Raw genomic sequence first — 19778 nt, 5'->3', positions numbered from 1 at the left:
GCCCAGCCTGCCCAGCCCTGCTGATTTGCATGTGCCCACAGCACAGCCCACTGCCCTGAGGACTTCTTAAGAGGCTGCTCACACCCTGTGCAGGAGTCAGTCCCAGTCAGGACACAGCATGGCCATGAGGTTCCCTGCTCAGCTCCTGGGGCTCCTGCTGCTCTGCCTCCCAGGTAAGGGGGGACAGTACTGGGGATTTACTAATCACAGTGTGGTCAGTGCTTCCTGGCTACTCAGGAAAGTCCTCTTGCAACATCACTACTTGCAAAGATATTTCTTTTTATGTTTTTAATGGCAGGTGTTAGATGTGACATCATGATGACCCAGTCTCCATCCTCCTTGCCTGTGTCTCCTGGAGACAGCGTCACCCTCACCTGCAGGGACAGTCAGGGCATTAGCAATTATTTATACTGGTACCAGCAGAAACCAGTCTGAGCTCCTAAGCTCCTCATCTATTATGCAACCAGTTTGGAATCTGGGGTCTCCTCGAGGTTCAGTGGCAGTGGATCTGGGACAGATTTCACTCTCACCATCAGCAGCCTGGAACCTGAAGATGTTGCCACTTATTACTGTCAACAAGGTAGCAGTTATCCTCCCACAGTGACACAGGCCATGACAAAAACCTCCCAGGGAGCAGAAGTGTGAGGCTGGGCTGCCCCAGCTGCTCCTCCTGTTGCCTCAGAGGCAGCCAGGTTCCCAGGGCCACGGGGAGGGTTTGTGGAAGGATCCAGGGGGCTCCTCTGCACCCTGACTCTTTCCTTCAGCTCAGCTCCAGCAGGTGACCATGATAACAGCCTCAATGATATGGGCAGAATTTAGACTCTAATGGCAATAGTTGGTGTCGTGCAGCAAAGACAGGCCTCTCCACATATTCCACACGGGAATATTTTAAGACTTTGATTTTTAGTGTAGTTTAAGTTCCCAGCAAGTACAGGGTACTCCTGTGTCCCCCTTGCTTCCACAGCCCCTCTGTCACTACCCCAAGACTCTGTTGCTATTGTTACAATAGCTATCACTGAACTGCTTACAGAACTTGCCTCGACTATGTATCACATTTATGCATTGTGAACTATCTGTTGGTGCAGCAACTTGTGGCAGTGCCGGGGTATTTTTGCTGATGGTGTTATTGGTGGTACAATTTTTCCAAAAGGAGCTGGTGTATCCTCCTCCCTGTGATGGTCGTTTAGCTAAAATTTGGGGGCCAACAGAGGTGAGGCAAAGAACCTCACCCCCCCCCCCACTAGTACAAAGGCCTATCTACAGGTGTGGCTATATGTTGGACTGGTAGTTAATGATGGGTCACTTAAAGTGCCACCTCTGCTGTACCCGGGACCCACCACGTTTCATTTGATTTTCTGGGGCAGAACTGCTTAGCCCTAAGCGGGGATACTGGCCTTGTTCCTTTCAGGGGCTTGCATGTGCTTATAATTTGACTCGTTCAGATGTTGTTTCTCAGACTTGTTTTATTTCCTAGTCAGTGGGTGAGAGAGGAGAGTTGAGTTGCGGCTGGGTGTTTCTCAGGCTCTTTGATGCCAGTGGCGTTCCAATACCAGCAAAGTAAGTGCTCTGCGAATTCCTAGAAGTTGTGTGATTTTGTAGAAGTTCTTTTTTCAGGATCAAGGAACTCAGGTTTGTTCTGTTGGCATGTCAACAGCTTTTGGGGCGAGGGCTTTTAATGTTGATTTTAGTGTTGTATAAAGTAGTGTATGAAAGCAACACACACACCCTCACCCAGAGAGGGAGAAGGACACATAGGACATGTTCTAGAATATGCTTGCACTGTCTGCCTGCTGGGACTGTTCCCTGAAGTACTGGCACATTCCACCATGCTGAAAACAGTGCAAAAGCTAAGTCCAGGGTCCCCAGGTCCTCTGTGAATCTGTGTAGGACATTGAAATTATAGCAGTTTTTTTAATATTTATTTTTTAGTTGTAGTTGGACACAATACCTTTATTTATTTATTTTTATGTGGTACTGAGGACTGAACCCAGGGCCCCGCACTTGCTAGGCAAGTGCTCTACCTCAGCCCCAGCCCTCCTGTAAGCAAATTTAAACTTTAAAAGCACAGTGCAAGCTAGAAGCAAATATCCTCATGCATACCACAAAGTTGCAATGTTGTTAGCCCTAACGTAAAAAGAGCCCTTGAAAACTAATAAGTAAAAGATCATCTGAATTTGTATTTATTTATTTATTGGTTCCAGTGATTGAACCCAGGGGTGCTTAACCACTGAGCCACATCTCCAGTCCTTTTTATTTTTTATTTTGAGACAGAGTCTCGCTGAGTTACTTAGGACCTCACTAAGTTACTGAGGCTGGCTTTGACTTGTGATCCATCTGCCTCAGCCTCCCAAGTCACTGGGATCATAGGCATGTGCCTCCTCACCCAGCTCATCTGAATTTTTAAATGGGGAAAATAAAGATCTAAGTCTAGGATATAAACAGGACATTCACAGAGGGCTACAGATGGACAAGCAGTAGGGAGGATGGTGATCAAGATTCTAAATTTGTCATTACGGAAACTCAGGGTGCTGGGTCCCACACTGCCTGTATAACAGGAGGTATGCGCCATAGTGTCCAAATTCCCCCACCTTTAATCTGGGGAAATAATTTCTACCCCACAAGCTCCTGGTGAGGATTAACTTGGATAACATGCCCTGCACAGCCTCCTTACCACTGAACCCTAGTTTCTAATTTCATCCTAGCCGGAGCAGGAGGGGCGCCCCATTATCAGGAGTGAATACAGAAACTCAAGTTTCTTATGATTCTTTAAAAAATATGTTCAGGGTTTTCACTTATACTTAGAAGAAAAAAATAAGGAAACATCCAAAATTCCACCTTGGCAAAGTGAGGTCCCAGTTATTTCCTAGAAGGTGGAGCTCGGTCGATAGGGAAGCATTCTGATGTGTATTGTGAGGCACAGGGAGTCACAGGGTGGGTGACAGACAGGGCAGGAGACTTACTGAAGTAGGGGGAAGGACAGAGGAATTTTTCACTTTTTACGTGTCCTGTCTATGCCATTCCAACATTTTTCTTAAATATTTATTTTCTAGTTATCGGTAGACACAATATTTTTATTTTTTATTTTATGTGGTGCTGAGCATCGAACCCAGTGCCTCACGCATGCTACGCAAAGTGTTCTACCTCCAAGCCACAACCCCAGCCCCCATTCCAACATTTTACAACGATCTATGTTACTGTTTTATTTTAAAAATCATATAAATTCATAATGGCTTAATTTTAAATATTGATTCAACACATTTAAAAACAGTAATTACTTGCTATTAACAAGTCATTCAAGTCAAAATATCTTTATTTTTATTTGTTTATTTTTATTGGTGCTGAGGACCGAACCCAGTGCCTCACGTGTGCAAGGCAAGTGCTCTACCACTGAGCTACAGCCTCAGGCCCATCTTAATAACAGAAATCTTTCTCATTTTCATATAAGTACATTTCCTGTGTTGATGCTTGGGACAGAGTCTCTTTGCTGAGATGACACCCCATGGAAGGGTCAACACTGTCATTCTCATCCATCAATGAGACATAATTAGAATGAATACATTTGTGCTAAAAATGTTTCACTTCTGGTTCAGGTGTCTCCGGAATGCCCGCCATGCGCAGCCATCATAGTATGTTATTCCTTCACAGGACTTACGAGCTCTTCTTGAATGGTGGCACTCCTTAGGAAAAAGGTGTTGAAGTGGACCCTTCAGTGTCCAGAAGAGGTACTGCAGTGGTGCGCTGCCTTCTGTCAGCTTTCCGTCACTGTGACAACGTACCTGAGATAATCAACTTCAGAAGAAAGAGGTTTATTTTGCTTCACGGGTTTCCGTCCATGATTGCTTGGCCATTTCTTTGAGCCTGTGACATCATGGTGGGAGCACATGGCAGAGGAGGCCGGTTCATCTCATGGTTGCCAGGACTCAGAGGAAGGGTTGGGGTCCAGTATCTTCAACTGACCAGTGTCCTAGCCTCCTCCCATAAGGCCCCATCTCTTAAAGGTCCCACACCTTCTCCCTCAGTGCCACAGGCTGGTGACCAGGCCTTTAATTTGTGGGCCTTTGGGGAACACCTCAGATCCAAACCGTGGCACCTCCTTTTCCTTAAAGATGAAACAAATGGCAGAGGCTTCAGAGAAGGCAGCCATATTCCAGTAAGCATGACAGTTTCTACTTGGATTCCCATGTTTTAAGATGTGCCATTTGGTGATGTGATCTTAGTCATTTTTATCTCAGTGATTGTTATTTTGGTAGCACATGTAAGACTATAATGTTGAAAATCGTGAGAAATGGGGCCCTGCGTTAGTTGTGTCGCTGAACGCTGAGCTGATGCTGTGGCAGGTACAGAGTGAGTGAAGCCGGCTTCCTCAGAGATGGCCCATTTCAGGGTCAGGGCGTGTAGGCATTGAAATCGTGACATGCATGCCACCTCACCCTCCAGCCACCCTCCAGGAAGATGGAGCACCCGTCAGTATGTCTGTTGGCCAGGGGACACCAGGGAAGGGAGTGGAGGGCAGCACAGATGGGCCCTCCCTCGGGGAGCTGTGGGCTGACGGCTGGAGCCCCCTCGCACGCCTCAGCCCTCCCGTCCTTGTGTGGTCCAGGACACCAACCCTGGCTGCTGCCCCAGTGCCAGGCTCTCTCCTCCTTGGAACAGGAAGGAGTTGGGGTTTGGGGTGTAGGTGCTTCTTTCTGTGGCCGCATGTGCCCTTCCCCCTTTCCCTGCGTGCTGCTGCGGCCATCTGCCCTAGTGGCCAGGGGTGCTGTAGGGAGGCCCCAGATTGCTGTCACCGCCAGGTCTCTTCTGACAGCCGGAGGGATGTGGGCGCCTCCTGCCTGCTATAACCACCAGTTGTGCTGACCTGTCACTTAATAGTCTTAACAAATAGTCTTACCCGTTCCGAGCGCTGACAGCTATGGGTCTGTTTCTGTTTGATAGCGCAAGGCAGTGTTTTCTAGCAGATGATGACCATGCGGAGGCAGCCTCAACTCCTGGTGAAACTGAGGTCTCTCACCCAAAGGTCATGGAGCATGCTCAGGTGCGTCCCGCTTCCCGGGCAGTGACCGCGGGGCACTCGGCCCCAGGTCGCATCTGCCTTGGGTTCCCCTTGCTTGGCTGTCTCTTGTCAGTTACTTTTCCCCCCATTAATTATTTTTGCCAAAGAGCAGAAGAGAAATAGAAAAATAATAAAGCTTAGCATCATTTACTCTTCTTTAACACTAAGCTCAAGTGACAGACTTGGTAATAAATCTTTCAGCTACTTTTGAACAAATGAGACTTACCAATGCCTGGGCCTATCTTCAGGGAAATCTTTTTTTACTTGTTCTTTTTGGTTTTATAGGACAGGAGAATGTATTTTGACATATCCTACATACATGGTGTGGGACTTCCCATTCTTGTGGTTGTACATAATGTGGAGTTCCACTGGTCGTGGGTTCATATATGAACACAGGAAAGTGACGTCCCACTCATTCTGCTGTCTTTCCTATTTCCAGCCCCTCTCCCTCCCCCTCACACTCTTTGTCTAATCCAATGAACTTTTCTTCTTCTCTCCCCTCCTCTTCCCTTATTGTGCGTTAGCATCTGCATATCAGAGAGAACATTTGGCCTTTGGTTTTTGGGGACTGACTAGCATATTTTACTTAGCATGATAATCTCCAGTTTCATCCATTTATTGGCAAATGCTAGTTTCCTTCTTCTTTAGGCTAAGTAATGCTCTCTTGTGTGTATAGATACCACATTTTCTTCATCCATTCATCTGTTGAAGGGCACCTAGGTTGGTTCCGTAGCTTGGCTACTGTGAATTGAGCTGCTATAAACACTGATGTGGCCAAGTTACTACAGTATGAACTTTTTTTTTTATGTTAGGTTTATTTAGGTTTTACTTGCATGCAGTAAAATTTATGATTTGGGGGTTGCAGTTCCTGGAGTTTTGACAAATGTACCGATCACGTGACAATCACCACAATCCAAAGAATATTCCCTTTGCTCTCAAAGGTTCTTTTGTGTCCCTCTGTTGTCAGCTCCCAGCTCTGGACTTGGGGAAGCACTCCTCAGTTTTTTTCCCCAGCACTTTGGCCTTTCCCAGATGCCGTAGGTGGATTCATGTGGCCTGCGGCCTGCAGCCTCTGAGTCTGGTGTCTTGGACCATCATACATCCGAGGCTCGTCTGCGCTGTTGCCTTTGTTAGTGATTTGTTCCTGTTCATTCTAAATGGTTACTGCTGCATTTGATGGACATGCCACCATGTGTTTATCATCCTCTAGTTGGTGGTCATTTGGGTTTTTCTAGGTTTGGGTAACTATAAATAAACCTGCTCTAAATATTTGCATACACGTTTCTGCGTGTGTGGATGTGAGGCTACCTACATCTCAAGTAGGACTGCCTAGCAGAGGGTTTGCTGTTAAATCTGGTGTTGGTCTGGCTGCTTCCCTGAACGCCTGTGCCATTGACCCTCTCACCCTCACTGTGCACAGGTTTCAGTGATTTCGTGTTCTTGGCACCATATGATATGATTTTTTGTTTAGACCAGTTTAAAAAGGGAACAGCAGTTTCTCACCATGGTTTCATTTGCCTTTTCCTGGGGAGATCCCAGAGCTTCCAGTTCTCACTGGATCCCCTGTAGTCATGTAACCTTCTCTCGGGGTTTCAGTGGCTGCCTCTTTAAAATGGGGATAATAGCAATGTCAATTCCCTCCAGCTGTAATGAGGTTTAATTGAAAGCAAGTATATAAAACACTTAGTCCATATTTATAGTCCCTGGCTATAGGGAAACACAATGGTGTTGGCTATAATTGTCTATATCATAATTATTTTATATCCAAATAAATGTCAGTGCACACCAGGTAGATACATGCTGCCATTTCCTGAAATTTGTTCAAATGAAGAGGATTGAGGAATTTAAAACAGATGTTAACCGATTGGAGGGATGAGAGGGCCTTCCTCCAGGTCACACAGGGGACAGGAGACGGTGAGCCTGATGCAGGTTGGGGAGCAGCAGGGGAAGCTGACTGAGTGGTGGCTTCTGCCCCTGGGTCAGGGCCTTGCTTTAAATATCCCCTGTTCCTTCTCCAGAGCTGACAGGTGCTTGTCATCACACACGGGTGTTGAGTCTTTCAGTAACTGTTAATAACGTGCTCCTGGGGAGTAATCTCTCTTTACCTGCCCCGCCTCTTTTTTCTTTCCTGGATGTTCGTGGCCCTTTTTTTGCAAATCTTTTCTCAGAAAATTGTGGTTTTTTTTCCCAGTGTGAGGAGAAGCAGCACAGTAGCGGTCTTTGTCAGGGCCAGCCGGATCCCATGGGGCCTAGTTCTCCCTCTTGCTGCTGCTGCCAGCCGCTCCTCCAGGAGCCCAGGGCACCCCCGCAGCCCTGTCAGCACAGCACTTCTGGCAGTTTCTGTGGCTCCAGATACTAGCTTTTAAGTCCCTTCACCATCTCAAGGTCAGGTTTGACTGTGGTGCAGGGGGTGGATGAAACTAGGAGCACTCTTCTGTGTGTTGAGTTACTAAGAAGGGCCCTGGATCCTTGTCCCCAACCTCAGGGACTGAGGCTCTCACTTGAGTGTAGTGCACACGGGCACCCAGACCTTTGGTATCAGAGCATGCCTCTCAGGCGCCCTGCTGCTGCCGCCCCTGCCCCTTACCCAGACTTGGGCTGTCCTGGCATTGCCTCTGCACATGGCGGGATCCTGCCGTGTGCGTCCCTGGTGATGCTAAGGGTGGGTTTGGGCACCCTGCTGTTGTGACCCAGGGACAGGCTGGCTCACCGACAGCAGGCCATGGCAGTGAAACCAGAGGCCCTAGGCCTTTCCAAAGCCGTGGACCATGGGCTATGGTGTACATAGGTCAAGGTCAGGGGCCAGATGTGAACTTTAGGATGTTGCTGCCCTGCCTGAGCACCTGGAGGGGCAAAGGCAGGACTGACCCAACTGGGCATCCTCGCCACCCATCCTGCTACCTACAGAGAGAAGGGAACGAGTGTGGCACCTGCAGCCCTCTCCTCTCTTTCCAAGGAGCATCCACCTCCAGCCCCACCTGCCCTGCCTACCAGCTCCACCTTGGCTCAGCCATGTCTCTGCTTCCAGGAGACACGAGGGGTCTTTCCAGGATGCCAGCGAGCACAGAACAGTGGAGCAGCAGCGCCAAGAGCAGGAAGCCCAGTATTTGTCTCAGAGCCCTTTGTCCCCTAGGGCCCTAGCTGCCCCAGCCCACAGCCTTACATGAGTGTAGCCTGTGGGTGTCAAGAGACCTTGAAAATGCGGATGAAGCTGGGCAGACCCCTGCTCCCTGGAGAGAGCTCCAGGGTCCTGCACAGGGGCCCAGCAGACTGTTCAGCGAGCTGGCTGGGCTGGGACAGGCTAGGGGGCGCTGTCATCGTGGCAGGGAGCACACAGGTGTCTCAGGCTCCCCAAGGCTTGGCTTTCTGACTCTGGAGCTGTTTCAGATCTAACTTAGTGCTCTATATTGTTTAGCCTTCTCTCAGGGTTAAATAGGAATTACCTCTCTCGTTCTGGAGCTCTTGTACAAAGGGTTCAATTTGCAGTGATCAGGTTCTCAGCCCCTTAGGGGAGGGGAAGCTCCAAATTTTAACTCTGAGTTCTGAGCACCAAGAAGCGCTGGCCTGTAGAAGGAAGCTACGTGCACGTGTGTGTGGCGGTGCTAGATATGGACTTCCCTTTGCCTTTTTGATGCATTCTTTTTTCTTTTTTTTATTTTTATTGTTGGTTGTTCAAAACATTACATAGTTCTTGATATATCATATTTCACACTTTGATTCAAGTGGGTTATGAACTCCCATTTTTACCCCGTATACAGATTGCAGAATCACATCAGTTACACTTCCATTGATTTACATATTGCCATACTCGTGTCTGTTGTATTCTGCTGCCTTTCCTATCCTCTACTATCCCCCCTCCCCTCCCCTCCCCTCCCCTCTTCTCTCTCTACCCCCTCTACTGTAATTCATTTCTCCCCCTTGTATTATTTTTCCCTTTCCCCTCACTTCCTCTTGTATGTAATTTTGTATAACCCTGAGGGTCTCCTTCCATTTCCATGCAATTTCCCTTCTCTCTCCCTTTCCCTCCCACCTCTCATCCCTGTTTAATGTTAATCTTCTTCTCATGCTCTTTGTCCCTACTCTGTTCTTAGTTACTCTCCTTGATGCATTCTTTTCCTCTCTTTTAATGCTGTTATATTATTGCTAAAAATAAATAGGATATGGCCTACCTGAGGCCCATTCACCCCAATCACAGCACCTCTGCCACCAGATACTGCTGGTCCCCGTGTGAGGTCAAGAGGATATGTTCTTACTTATTCAACTCAGGTAACCTTTGGTGACACAGAACTTTCTGGCCATCTTAGGTTTGGAAAAATCAGGAGGTTTCTCTAAAGGAATTTAAAAAAAAAACAGGTAAGCAGCATTGCCTCATGGAGTGGGAAGGTGCCAGAAGGAAAGGCGTGCCCACTGTGGGAGTGCCCAGCCTGCCAGACAGATGAACAGGGAGGTGGGCAGCAAACAGCAAAGGAGGGGTGAGAAGGAAAGAAGGAAGGAGGGCTCAGCCTTCCCCTGCGCAGCACAGCGACCACTGTTACTCAGCAGCAGCTGGAACACAGGCCATGGGGGCCTGGGGCAGAACAGCCTCTGGAGTCGCAGCATGACTGCTGGGTGCACATGGGGCACTGAGGCTGCCAGTCTTCGGCTCCTAGGTCAGGAGTAGACATGAGAACCTGAGTGGCTTCAAAGAGGGCTGAGGCTGCTCCCCCCTGGAGGTGGGGGAAATTGGCCTGCACCATGCCTTGATGCTTCTGGACAGTGGGCAAGGTGCTGCTCCAGTTCCCAGGAAGCTCAGGAACGGGGATCCCCTCGCTCAGGCCAGCCCAGGGTCAGGATCACCGTTTCCTTCCAGCCAGCTGGAAGCCTGAATGTGGCCCCTAGGATAATTGTTCTAAAACTCTGGAGTTAATTAAGATAGAGGATTAATTTATAAAATTAAGATTTCTTTTATAACTTCTGAGTGTAAAAGTGAGTCTCTTATAGGAAAGCATATAGTTGGATCTCGTTTTTGCAGCCACAGGCCTCACTCCTAGGAAGCCGGGGACAGGTGAGGACTCTAGTTAGTTGCTGTCCCGCCTTAGCTCACCAGCTGAGGTGACAGCTCCTCTGGCAGGGCTCCAAGGGCCCCACCTTCCCCAGGGAGATGGGGGCGGGGCCTATGCCAGGGCGGGAACTTGGAGCCTGGTCCCCCACAGCTCGGTGTGAGAGGAGCCTGGAAGTAGTGCCCTGGAGGCGGGGCTGTAGCTCCGGGTGTGGTGGGTCCAGCTCCCGGGATCCAGGAGCGGAGAAGGTGAGCTGGCCTGGAGCGGCCCAGGTCTAGACGCCCACAGGAGGTTGGGACCCCAGGAGGACTCTGACACCGCCCTGGAACCTCAGCCCCGGGTTGCCTGTCCCCTGGAGCCCAGGGCGGTCCCCACAGCGCCCACCGCCCGACCCCGCTGTCCTGGTTCTCACCTAAGGGCTTTCCTCAGCGGAGCTGCTGGTCACAGCTGGTGGGTTTTGATTTGCAGGGTCCTGTTCAGGATGCGGTGGCCTCAGCAGTGTGGCCTGCGCCTTGGACCTCAGAGGAGAAGAGGTGGCCTGATCCATCCACAGGCCCCCTGGAGAGGGGAGGGCCGATGGAGGAGCCCAGTGTTACCTGGGGGCAGGAGGCGGGTTAAAAGACAGACCCGCCCAGGTATTTCAGGTCTCACTGACTCTGTGTCCTTTTGTCTTCCTGTCGCACCTGTGGATTTTGTTTTAAGTCCTCGCTTTAAAAACCCTCTCCTGTTCCTTCTGTGTACCTGACCCATCATTTTAAACCATGTTCCAAGGTCACTTTTTGGTGTATGTGTGGTTCTGGGGATTGAAACCAGGTCCTTGAGCCTGTTAGGCAAGTGACCTACGTGAGCTACACCCTCAGAGACCCCTGTAAACTTTTTCCCCTCTGCCACAGGGTCAAGTTGCCAAGGCTGACCTCGAAGGTTCCTCTTCCTCAGCCTCCCTGGTGGCTGGCATGACAGGCATGCACCTGGGACTGTCACTCTAGCCTGTGATGGGAACTCATGTGCATCTGTCCAGGGCTAGGCATGGTTCTGCAGAGCTGTGCTCCAGGCTCCCTGCAGGGCTGTGGAGGCTTCTGCTGCCCAGCAGCCCTGGTGCCATGGCCAGGGCTCCTCCCACCCTGGGGCAGGCAGCTGCCCATTGCTGTAGGCTGACCTTATTTTCTTATGGCACCCTTACATACCCTGAAGTATGTTGGATTGTTTGTCCATTACGAGTCTAACAGGTCCTCTAGAACCTTCAAATAATTAGTAAAATTCCTAAAGAGTAAGTGAGCATGCAGAGAAATTGGGCTAATGGGAAGAATGATGTTGGATGATATTTTCATGACTTGAATATATTATCCAACATGAAGTTACATTTTATTACTTACAAAATAATAAAATAATGAAGCAATACCATGAGCTGAGCCAAAATATATCCTCAGGATCTTAGGCATTCTGTAATAAATTTGCATCATTTGAAGTATAGAGTTGATCATCTCTGGGTAATGAAATGGAAGTAAAGGTATCAAAGCCAATGATCATCTGTTTCCAATTTTCTGTGATTTGCTTCAAGTGATAAAGTGGTGATATTTATTAATAATGGATCAAATAGGTTCATAATTGTTTTAGATAACAATTAGATGCCTTTACACTTTAGGCTATATGGGCACATTTGAGAACGGTTCCAGCCATTCTCTCATCCTTTGGGTCATTCCCCTCAGATGTCCTGTGAGACATTTTCTATGTGAGGCTTTAAGAGGAAGAAGAGAATATTCTGTAAAGAAAGCCTTGTGATCTGTGCATTATAAAATTAAATGGGTTCATTCAGAAATCAGAATTTCTATTGAAAGCTATTTGCATGAGCCAAATAAAACCTATTTCTAGGCGTCCTGGTGAAGACAAGGTTTTATCTTTATATGTCTCATTGTTTCTGCCTTGCGACCAGCTCGAGCTTCATGAAAGAAGGTTCAGTTCATAAGAAATTTGCTAGTGAGTTTTAAATTAAAGACACAAGACTCTCATTACCTTTCACACAGCTCTGAGATGGCTTCTTCTAGCTCCCACTTCTAGCCACCTAATGTGGTGGCGAGGTTTACACAAGAGACTAGGGAGAGAGGGAGAGCATGCAGGGAGTAAGCTTTTATTGGGGAATAAAACATTCAAGGGAAAATCCCATCCAGTGAACGTTAAGGGGGGCAGCATCCCAAGGTCAAGGGCAACGATTGGGTCTTCAGGTCAGTGGCCAGGCACGCCTCTGCATGGACAAGCCCTCGGACCTGGAAAAGAGTGGGGAATGGCTCTGACACAACTATGTCTGAGCGCCTCTCACCCAGCCAGGGAAGTAAGTCAAATCACGTGCGAGGATGGCCTCCCACAATTGTCTGTTTTTTTTTTTTTTCTTGTTGTTGTTAAAATGAAATTCATAAGTTGGCAGACCATTTTTTCAGATGTGTAACTAGATGCCATTTAAATTACCCACCTTTAAATGGTAGACATTTTGTACATGAACACTGCCTGTCTGCACCTTTTTTAACAACCAGTCTGGGCTCAGGAGCCCAAATACCATTGTTAGCTGGAACATGTTCTTCAATTTGGCCTACTTGCCAGTATCCCCTGAGGTCATCTGTTCAATGAGCTTCCTTACTCCTGCTCCCTCACTGGCTTTCATGGAAACCACATACTGTCTATGAATCAGGGACACCAATCCCACAACATTGTGTTCTTTGAGTATCCAAAGTCCCACTTTTCACTTCACCATGCCTGACATAAGCAGTAATATTTATCAGCAAATGTGAGGTTTTCAAAGATCCAATTCTATGTGCTCCTTTCTCAAAGAGCATTAGGCAGGGCTATAGCATACATAAATATTAAGTAAAGGCCATAGTTTTAAAATGTCATCCATTGAATAGTTGACACATGTCTGAGATACTTTTTATTTTGGAGGAGGTATTTTTTAATAGGGAATTCCAACAGCTACGTAATAGTGAAATGAGAAATCTTGCATCCATTTTATTCTTTGTTTCTTATGATTTTTATCAGTAAGGATAAGATACTTTCTTGTTCCAATGCAGATGTTGCCCACTTCTGTAAATGGATGTGGGGTGTCACCTGCTACTTGCATGTCTGCATGTTGTGCTTGACACTAATATCGTACTTGGTAGGTGGCAGAAAGTCAATACTGAAGTTAAGGTCTTGTGTTGTAGCAGCAGAGCTGAAGATCCTTGGTGTGCCACCTTCTGCAACCCATGCTGCTCTGTTCGAGTCCTTTAATGACTTCCTGGTGATGAGCATCATGGTCTCCTGGTCTTTGAGAATGGCCAAGCATTGCTCTGTGAATGTGGAAGATGGGCGTGTGGAAGGCTCCAGGGAGGATGGATCATTGAACATGTACTCTAATCCATATGCCTCTTTAATGACCTGTTTTTCTTCTTCGGTTTTAAGGGAGACAGTGCCCTCAGACACTTCTGTGCAGCTGGGAATGCAGGCTTCTGCTTCACCTTGAAGGAAGCATTAATGATTCATTTCCAGAAGACATCAGAAGAGAGAAGTGAGCCTCTGGTATCATGCAGGTTCCTTGCATTGCCCATGGGCTAGAAGGGAGAAGAGTTGCTTCATGAGATTTGATCCCCTTTTTCCTGAAGAGTTTCACACAGAGGTGAGTCCCCAGCATGTTTAGACACCATATCAGACCCCTTTGTTGACGGAAATGAATTGCACCCCCTGATGATGTGGAAGTGCTACAGATGTGTTTGCTATGAATTTTCTATTTTATTTCTCAGGGCCTGAGTCAAGCCAGCCATTGTGCTGTCAGCGCATGAGCTGCTGGTCAAATGTGAGGAAGTGGTCTTGCTTTATGAAAATACCACCCTGATTCAGTGAGCCAGAGGCAGCCTGCAGTCCCTGTTTTCCTATAAAGGCAGATTGCTGTGGATGGCCTCTGGCCTCGTCATGCAGCCCTGCTCAGAGTAGGGGATTGAGGGTCCAGGCAGATCCCTAGTTCCTTTTGACCTTTATTGCCATTGGGCCACCCCAGGGTCCTTGGACTCTACCTGGTCTTCTGGCCTGGGTCAGGGGATGTGAGGTTTGGAATCCCCCTCTGTGGCAGGATCCCAGGTCCCCCAGCCACTTGAGGGCAGCACATCCTTCCCTAATTGTGTTAGAGGGGGAGGATTCTCCCACCCATCCTCATCCATGCTCATCCCACATTTTGTCGCTTGACACCTGAGGACCTTTATTCATTGACTTAGTGGTTAGTGATGATGGTTACTAAGACTAAATGACTCTTTCAAGTCACATCACGTGCATGGTAGGGCTAGAGCATGGATCTTCCCAATTGATTTCATGGGACTCTCTCATGGAAACTGTGACTGCTTCCTAAACACACACTCTACATTTGGAGTGTCAAAATTCTTGGCACTGCCTCCTTGGCAAGTGTATCTTCTCTTCTATGTGGGAATTTCACAAATATTTTCTTTTGGTTTGTGGAGGTCATGCATAAGGGATTTCATTTGAAATAGCCCAAACAAGAAATACCAGTTGTCTTTTTCACACATGGATGTGTGTAGTGAACACCTCTCTCTGTGTGCTTGCATGAGTTGCTCTTTTGAATTTGTTGAAGAATGGTGGCTGGGGAACAAGGTAACGAGAGATGGATATCAATGGTTGTCAAGTATTCTGAAGTGAAGAATGTATTGAGAATGTCAAGGCTTTTCTAGCCAGTTCCTATGGCTCAGTCAGGGATCAGTCAGAGGATTCTGTCTGGTAGACTCTTTGGAACAGATGTCAAAGTGGCCTGGTCTTACCCTGTCCAGGACTAAATGCTGAGCTTGAGTGGGAGCTTCTTGTCATTTCAAGCATTTCCATGAGTCTGTCCTCTGTTCTCTTGTATCCATGTGGTTTCTAAGAGGAAAGCGGAACAAAAATTGAAAGTATGGTGATTGATTATTTATACCAATGTTATTTCAATCAACTTTGTATAATACGAAATTAACTTTCTCCTAGTAAGATTTCATATGTGAGGAAATAATGAAAATATTGGGGTTAGGGGATGAGAATATGCAAGTCAAACATTTTTGAGCACCAAGACCCGTTTTTTGTTTTTGTTTTTGTGTTTTTAACTTAAATAATAAAGTGCCAGAGGACCATACCTGCCATTCAGCCTCAACAACCTCCAGGTCCAGCTTCCAGGCGGCCCATTTCACCAGGGTGTGTGGGACCACACTGTCCTGGGATGAGAGAGCAGTACCCATGGATGTTGTCATCTCACAGAGTAGATATTGCCAGAGACAGTAGGGAGCTAGTGGCACATGAGGAAGGGAAGAGCTCTCAGGATGGGAAGAGGGGGCCGCTTCGAGACTCACTGGGTATGGCACGAGGCTGCTGGGTGTGGTGTTGGCCTGGGCCCACTGAGTGGGGCAGATCCGTGGTCTGTGTCCCTGTACCCTCCTCTGTAGCCTGTGTTGGCAGCAGATCAGGGAATTGGGATCAGAAGTGCTCCCAGTAACACAGGCACCAGCCCCCAGAGTGTGTGCCTAGCCGTTTCCCCACCTGGCCTGACTTGGTGCTTGTCTTGCCTCAGGGCTGAGACCCTACAGTCTCTGATGAGTGTATCTGTGGTCCAGATCCAACCTGCATGGCCAACAACTCAGACCTTCAGCTGGGTCCTAGGCTGCTGCAACCAAACTCTGTCAACTGGGTGGCCGACAACAGAGGATGTGTCTTCCGTTGAGCTCCAGAGGCTCATCACAGTAGGTGTTGGGCTGTCCCAGGTCCATAACCCCTCCCAAGTTTCAAGGGGACTGTCCCCCCAACTCTCCCAGCCCTTCCCACTCTCCTACTGCTGCCCACGATCTGTGGTTCCCATATGGGCATCCCCTCCTGACTCCATCCTCACTTAGGCTGTATCCCCAAGTCTCCCTGGTCTCTGGGTCCAGACTCTCCTCTTCCTACAAGAATATCAGAAATTGGATTTGGTCCCAGTTGATGCCGTGTTCCATCATGTGAGCTCTTAGCTTCATCACTGTGCAAAGACTCTTTTTCCACACAAGTTCGCACGACTTTTGGCTGGCTAAGAATTTTCAGGGGACACTTTTCTAATGAGTACACTTTCCTTCCTTCAGATCTCCCCCCAGTGAGCATTCCTCGCACCCTTGTCCTAGTTCCTTTATGGCAGGTTCCCTCCTTATGGCTGAGAGGACCTAGTGACCCCTGGATTCACACATTCTCCTTAATCACCAACACACTGCAGAATTCTCCATGGGACTGTGGTGTTTTGCATTGGAACCTACCCCCTGACCTCTAAAAGTGGTCTAGACAATTGGGTTGGCTCCCTCCCTCCTGAACCTCTTTGATGTCCTTTAAAGTAAGTTATTCTTTTGGATTCCTTCCACAGTAGGCAAGTCCTTGGATCCCCTGCTAGAAAGTCTTCCAGCCTGAAGGTCAGATGTGTCCAGATGTTGAATTGAAGGATATCAGCTCCTAGAAGCCCTCATCCTGGCTGCAGTGTTTCCTCCCCTCAATGCAAAGCAAGAAAGTGCAGTTGGCCCTGCACCCATTCTTCTGCATCCATGATCCCCACCAGCTGGAAATCTAAACTATTAGGAAAGGAGTTGTGTCTCTCTGGACTGATACTTCTCTCCTCATTGTTTCCTGGATCTTACAGTGTTACAGAGAATCACACTGCCCTTTCATTGTATTAGGTGTCAGAAGTCATCTGTAGATAATGGAAGTGCTACAGGAAGAAGATATGCAGGGTTTAAATGCAAATACTCGGGCACTTTTGTAAGAGACTTGAGCCTGTGTGGACTGGTGTTTTGGGCTGACTTTGAACAAATTTCCCTTGGATTTCTTGTAACATTTCTGGTTTCTGGGCTTGGGAGTGTTCAGGACTTGTGTGTGAGTCAGCCTCATGGGGATGTGATGGGGGGCAGTCGGAGCTGTTGTGCAGAACCTCAGTGATGGCTTGTAAGGCCACCTGCAACACTGCAAGCAGCAGACAAGAAGGGAGCCCGCTCCCCATGTGTTCAGCTTAACTCTTGTCTTATCCAAAATCATGACTTGTGAAATGTTGCAGAAATGGACTCATGCCAAAAGTTGGGATGTTCTGGGGAGCATGGGCTGTCATTCTATTCTGTCTCTGCATTATGAAGTGTTAGTGGGTGGGAACTTGAAGACGTGCTTAGGCCATGGATTCTCCTTCCCTGGGAAAGGGCTTCTCAAATCAGCCCTTGTCCCTCTTTCACCTGCTTCCCCAGGAGGACACAACAAGAACGTTCTTACAAGTTGACCCCCGGTCTTGGTCTTCCAGCCTCCCAAGTTTGAGAAATAAAATCTGTGCTATGAATTACCCAGTGCCAATACAACACAAACTATGCTAAGATAAGTCAATCAGCAGTCTCCCAAGTGTTTACATTGTGGTAATTGACACCAAACATCCGTTTTGTAATTAAACCATTTTGGAGTACACAGTTGAGTGGCATTAAGCATGTTCATGTTGGTGTATAGGCGTCACCACCATGCATCTCCAGAACTCACGTGGACATACTCTTGCCATCAATGCTGAATTATAGTGCCCTTGAGGCCTAGGAAAAGAACATGGTATTTACTTTTTATGAACCTGATAATTGAGAATCTGAGATAAGTGAAATCCTACAAAATTTGCCTTTCTCTGGACACGATCATTTTCAAGAAATGCAGATCACCCTCACTCGTGGGCATACCAGGTCCACTGCTAACTCTGCGGGTGTTTCAATTGCACTCTCAGTGACAGTGGTGACTGTGTGCACATGAGCTGTGTGTCCAGCTCAGATCTCAGGATCTAGGGTCTTTGGTTCCACGCAGCCTATAGGTTGCCTGCTCCTCCAGATCTCTGCAGGCCAGTGGCACGAAGGCCCTGGGCCTGGTGGTTTCTTTAGTGAGTGCAATACGTGTCCATAGTGTCGTGGGTCATGATGGACTATAAATAGAAGCAATGCCTGGATACTCCTGGGATCTCAGTAGGCTCAGCCTGTGTGCTGAGAATTGTTGTGACCTCCTAATTAATGGGCCCCCAGAATCCCAGAGAAAAGGTCAAATCCAGAGCCAGTTGAACTTCAGTGTCTCTGAGAGAACTTTTGGGGTGGGGGGCCTGGATACATTGATGTGATGACTCTGATGCAGAGTCACGTGCTTCAAATCCAGGTAGAGGTGCTCAGGAGCAGCCTGGGCTGCCACGTGGGTTCCCCACCTCCACACCTGTGGAACATCTTGGGGCTCTGAGAAGCACAGCAGTCTGACCACGTGAGGGCATCTGCTGTCTCTGCATATAGTGAGCTGGGTTTTCTTCACATCTCTCAACAATTCCACATAACACCAGCTCTGAACCCAGAGTCCTGGGCACTTAGTTGAGGCTCCATCAGCTCCCACCTCTCGACCTGACAGAGCCCTCCTGGCTCCCTCTGCACTCATTACATTGAAGATGAAAACCTGGAGGGTGGGACTTCCCGTCATCCAGAAGTTCGCAAACACATTCCACTGTGGCATTTGTTCCTGGAACCCAAATGGTTGGGGGTCCACAAGCACCCTGGCATCCATGTGTGGGAACCATGGTAGTATAATCAAGAAACAGGAAGGAGAGGGGTTGGACTGATCAGTACAGATGGCAGGGCATAGTACAGAGTGGAATGGAGAGTTCTCACCCGGGGTGATTGTTGTGATGTGCACAAATGCTCTGCTGGTGCTGGGGTGCCCGCATGGTTTCTGGGGTCTTGAAAGGCTACAGATGCCCACAGAGTGTTCTCAGATGCACAGTGGGAGGCCCGTTGCAATATATACATGTGGAAGAAGTAGGAGACCCCCTTAGTGTGGAGGTGCCATCTAGAAGGCAGCCTCACTTCTCTGAAAAACTTGATTGGAAAAAAAGGGTCCGTACCTGTGCCCAAAGGGCCATATATGCTCCTGGAAGTTGGTGTTGGAAATAGTTCTCCATCCATTAATCACTCCCTCACTCACTAATGTCCTTGTGTCCTTGAGAAAGGCTCTCCCTTTCCTGGTTTTCCTGAATAGAAATCTTCTTGCCTCTTGGGTGAATAGGGTTATGGGTTGTGCAGAGGGTGGTGGTTTACTGAGCATCTTAGAGACTGTCCTTTATGGAGTCTAATGATCCCAACTGGGGAATGAGGCCAGGGTCCTAACTGTGGTTAGTGTGAGGACACCATGGGTTCAGAGAGGGAAAGAAGGACAAGGGAAACTCAGATGTCCCTTCATGGCCCCTGGAGTTAGAGGACTTACCCCTTTGCACATGGGATCAGGAGACCTCATTTTTTCGAGGACACGCACACTCGGACGTTAATCTTGAGTGTGGGTTCCTTTCTGGGGTCCAGGGCTGTTGTTAGCCACCAGGAATGACAGTGCTCTCCATGCTGATTGGAGCCATTTTTGCCAGGAAAGAGAGCCCATGGTCACGCCTTGTGCAAAGCATCCCACGCCAGGGGCTCCCATCCCTACATTCCTGTCCTGAAAGGAAGCCACTCAGAGGCAAGGTGGGTCCAACCACCTCCCATGTGTTCACTCATCACTCTGTTCCAGCATAACCCCAGTTAACAGTCCTGATGGAATTGGATGTGTCTCAGAATGTCACCCTCATGAGCTCTACCCTGCTACAGCTGCAGTTCTGCAGTGGGAGAAACTCAAAACCTCAAAACACATGCACATGAAAGAAAAGA

At 48.2% G+C, this 19778-nt stretch overlaps 1 long non-coding RNA gene across 3 annotated transcripts; it reads left to right on the top strand.

Annotated features, from left to right (window-relative positions):
* The first annotated feature begins 4941 nt into the window (after positions 1-4941).
* On the top strand, positions 4942-17543 carry LOC144372111 (uncharacterized). 3 transcript variants are annotated; one of them, XR_013432161.1, is made up of 5 exons: positions 4942-5035; positions 10561-10727; positions 13519-13732; positions 15656-15824; positions 16469-17543. It is a non-coding gene; the product is annotated as an uncharacterized LOC144372111 (long non-coding RNA). The 3 variants fall into 3 exon arrangements; XR_013432160.1 differs by lacking the exon at positions 10561-10727 and having other exon boundaries at positions 15699-15824; XR_013432159.1 differs by lacking the exon at positions 10561-10727.
* The last annotated feature ends 2235 nt before the right edge of the window (positions 17544-19778 follow it).

Source organism: Ictidomys tridecemlineatus, chromosome Y (genome assembly GCF_052094955.1).
Source record: "Ictidomys tridecemlineatus isolate mIctTri1 chromosome Y, mIctTri1.hap1, whole genome shotgun sequence".
Taxonomy (NCBI): Eukaryota; Metazoa; Chordata; class Mammalia; order Rodentia; family Sciuridae; genus Ictidomys; species Ictidomys tridecemlineatus.
This window is presented reverse-complemented; position numbering and strand designations above follow the sequence as displayed.